We start from the raw sequence: 4592 nt of genomic DNA, 5'->3' as shown, positions 1-4592 counted from the left end.
CACTCAAATATCTATTACTCCTCCAATCATCTCTTAACACCTTTTGTCATATAATTCCTTTTGCACAAAACTCCTTCTAATCCTCCAAATTTATTGCACACACCTCACTAATCAGTGAGTCCCATGTGTCAGTTTGTGGATCGTGGTATTACACACTAATCCCTCACTAACCATACTTGGAGCTTCCGCCTCATACGACTCCTCTAGGGATGGAGGTAGGCCCAGCCCAGGCTTGTGCAGTTAAGGTTGTTGTACACATCACGGGTTTTCTCAAATTCCTTGAGAAACTTATTGAATTTCTGAAACAGTTTTAATAATGCTATACTTCCATTAAAGATCGAGTCAAGGGATAATTCCATTTTAAAAGCCAAGCAGATTTGTCCATCAGTAATGCAGATAAAATTTTGGGTCAGAGGTTCGTGCTTTAGTACTTGGATTTCATCTTTAATAAATCCTCTATCCCTCTATTTATCCACTTAGGTTTTGACCATTGAACAAACTTGGTTGACGAAGATGGTTTATGCGCCGCTAATGTAGCTACTTGTCGAGCATTTGACAAAATCACACCATCCATTTCAAATAGGATTTGTCCCGTGGACACACGAGCAACCCAACCCGTAGGATTTCCTTTTCCTCTTCCCATTCTTACTTCTGTAGGTTTCCCAGCAATAGGGAGATCTACAAGAACTCTTACCCATATTTTACCATTTCTTCGGAATTGCCCGCTCATAACACGATGGAAGTGTCTGATTATAGCACGACACGCTGCTTCAATGGCTCGATATGAAAGACGACCAGCTCTACAACTTTGAGTGCCATATCTTCCAAAACCAAGTTGTGTACCGTCCGGTTTGCAACGCCTACTACATCTAGTATTATGCACTATGAGACTTAACATGTATCAAATGAAACATGCACCAAGTAAAATAAGAAAATAGGTCAAAATCATGATTCAACTAATAAAACAACCAAGAATTCAAGGCAAGTAAATGAAATCAAAGAAAATATGTAACTAACTATCGGGTCACAACACAACTTGCAAACATCTAAAAGTGAGCAAAAATGAACAAATCTTTTTTTTTCTTGGTCAAATCTTGGATTTGAAATCTCTTGTATTAAAATTTCTTTCTTGCCATAAATATCTCGTGCCACAAAACGTTAGGCAATCAATTAAAACAAGCAATAAGGTACAACTGTTCGTTATCATTCACTATATATACAAGCAAGTAAGCCCAAATGAAAGGTATGAAAATTTTGGGTGCTCACACTAGACATGGAGCAATCTTTGGGAAGGCATAGGGAAAGTGAAGCAGAGATTGGATAGCTTAGGGAGTACTGAATGGACCCAGCACTTCCCAAATGCTCAATGGCTACACATTTACAAAGAAGCTTCAGATCATTGCCTATTGATGCTCAATATAGACTCAAGAAATAGGAGAAACAAGAAAAGATTATGTTTTGATGAAAGATGGGCACAAGGAAAGAAAGCAACTGAAGGCATTGATAGAACTTGGTCAGAACACCAGCAAGAATAAAAAATGTATAAGGTGACCAGGAAGATCAGAGCCTGCAAAATGGCCTTACTGGAGTGGGACAAGAAAAAGATACATAACTCAGGCCAATGACTAAGACAGTTGAAACACCAAATCACAGAAGCAAAAAATCCTAGCAATCCTGGAGCTAAAGGGACCTTTGCACACCTTAAAGAATAGTTGAGCAAGGCATACAAAGATGAGGAATTGTACTGGTGCCAAAAAGCGAGGGTAAAGTGGTCAAAGGAAGGGGACAGAAACACAACCTTTTTTCATGCATCAATAGGAGCAAGAAGGAGAAAAAATAGAATCTCAAGTTTACAAAAGAAAGATGGAAACTAGTGTCCTAATGATAAGGAATTACCTTATCTGAGGAAATCTGCAACCACTTCCAGGACATCTTTACCTCATCTCAACTACATAACTTTGATGAGATTATAAGAGGTGTCCCCTACAAAATTTCCAACCAGATGAATTAGAACTTAATCAAACCCGTGAAGGAAATGGAAATCAAAGCTGCAGTGTTTTCAATGCATCCAAATAAGGCACCAGCCTTGATTGCATGTCCCCCCCCCCCCCCCTTTCTTTCAAAAATATTGGCATATCATTAAGTTAGATGTTGTAAATGCTATCAATAGTTTTTTCCATAGTGGCTATATGCTCAAAGGTGTTAATCAAACTTTAGTCACTCTCATTCCTAAAGTTGCTGCCCCTATTAACTTGTCCCAATTCAGACCTATTAGTTTATGTAATGTCTTCTCTAAGATCATTTCCAAAATTTTAGCAAATAAGTTAAAAAAGGTCCTACTCTTCTGCATTAATAACTCCCAGCCTGCCTTTCTTCCTGGTAGACAAATCTTGGGTAACGTTATGTTAGCACATGAGCATATGCATTTTCTTAGAAATAAGAGAACAGGTAAGGATGGCTTTATGACTATCAAACTTGATATGTCCAAAGCATATGATAGGGTAGAATGGAGATTCTTAGGCAGAATGATGTTCAAAATAGGTTTCTGCCCCCTTTGGATCAAGTGGGTGATGAATTGCATGTCTTATGTGACTTATTCCTTTAATATAAATGGTGATAGGGTGGGGTACATCCAACCTAGTAGGGGTATAAGACAAGGTGACCCCCTATCCCCCTTCTTATTTTTTATTTGTGTTGAAGATTTGTCCAGCATGAAGATTTGTCCAGCATGATGAATTTTGTAGGAGCAAACAAGTCCATTATGGGAGTTAAAAGTCGGTAGGAATTGTCCAAAAATGTCTCATTTGTTTTTTGCAGCTGATGCATTGCTATGTTGTAAGCTACAATTCAAGAAGCACAGGTACTGAAAGACATTTTGGACCAGACGGCAACTCGTGAATTTTGACAAATCTACTGTGTACTTCAGCAAAAACACAGATCTGGATTGCAAAAGAAAGATCTGTGAACTGTTAAGAAATATGAAGAAAGCATGTAATGGAAGGAATTTGGGACTTCCTATGGTCATTGGCAAGTCAAAAAACCAGGTTTTTGGATTCCTAAAAAGCTGTGTCACTTCCAAACTTCAGGGATTGAGAGGAAGACAAGAAGGTATTACTGAAGGTAGTGGTAATGGACCTACCAAATTACACAATGTCCTGTTTCAGATTGCCAAAAGGAATATGCAAGGACATCTGTAAGAGGATTGCCAATTTTTGTGGGGAGAAGATGACCAAAAAAGGAAAATTCATTGGGTAAAATAGGGTAAAGCAACTGAAATTAAAGGAAGAGGAGGACTATGTTTCAGGGATTTAAAACATTTTAACACAGCCCTTCTAGCAAAATAGCTATGGAGGATTTTGTTAAAACCAAACTTATTGGTAAGCAAAGCCTTAAGAGGAAAATACATGAAAACTGATCATGCTCTCAACAGGGTGCCATCATCAACAACATCATATATTTGGAAGAGCTTGTTCAGTGCAAAACATGTAATAATGAAGGGACTATAGAAGAGGATAGGTGATGGAAGATCAGTAAAAATTTGGGAAGACGGATGGGTTCCCAACACGAAGGAGAGCAAAATTGAACCTAATAGGAGTCAGCAGACAGATATACACTGGGTAAGCCAACTGATGAAAAACGGAATAAGGAGCAAATTGCAAAATGTTTCAGCAATTAGACTGCAGATAGTAGTCTAAGCATCCCCTTTAGCCACTATAAAAGAAAGGACAGATGCTTCTGGAAGTTCTCCAAATCAAGAGAATATACAGTTAAATCTGGCCAATGTAGTGGCCAAGGACTTGGCAACAAGCAGGAATTCAAAGGACCAGAATGAGCCTTAAACTAGCTATCAAGGAAGAAAGAAAAGTGTGTGAAAACAACTCTGGGGATCTAGAATAAAACACAAACTGAAGCATTTTATGTGGAAGTGCCTGCAGAATTGTCTACCTGTAAATGAAGTAATCAATAGGAGAACTGGAAAGGGGGACAAGTACTGCTACAGATGTGGGGAAGGAATAGAAACCACGGAACATATGTTTATTGAATGTGAATATGCAAGAAGAATCTGGAAGTTAGCTCCAGTAAACTGGGAAGGTCTAACTGACCTCCAGGCCAACTTCTGGAGATGGTGGGAGGAACTCTTACAGACAAAGGAAGGGATTGAGGGTCAAGATCACATTGACCTGATAATCAATATCCTCTGACAAATTTGGAAAGATAGGAATAGAGTAACACATGGCCAACAAGCATGGGAGGAACTAAGGTGTGTACGGATGGCTCAATAGGAATGATTGGAGTTTAAGGAAGCTGAGGAAGGATACGACAGAAAATGTATTGCTGGAACAATTCAACCTCATCAGAACAGGAACTGGTGCCCCTCCGGAGTAAGGGATAATTAGAGTCAACAATGATGCTGCTATAGCTGTGCAAATGAACAAAACAGGAAAACCAATATTAGCAAGAGATTCAAAAGGGGATTTGCTGAAGGTTTGGGCACTGCAGGAGCAAAAAAAGAGGTGAGCCCCTCACTGAAGAAGCCTTAGCAGTAAGGGAAGTACTACTGATGGGACTGGAAGATGGATGGAGAAGACTTG

Source organism: Coffea arabica, chromosome 4e (assembly GCF_036785885.1).
Source record: "Coffea arabica cultivar ET-39 chromosome 4e, Coffea Arabica ET-39 HiFi, whole genome shotgun sequence".
NCBI lineage: Eukaryota > Viridiplantae > Streptophyta > Magnoliopsida > Gentianales > Rubiaceae > Coffea > Coffea arabica.
This window is presented reverse-complemented; position numbering follows the sequence as displayed.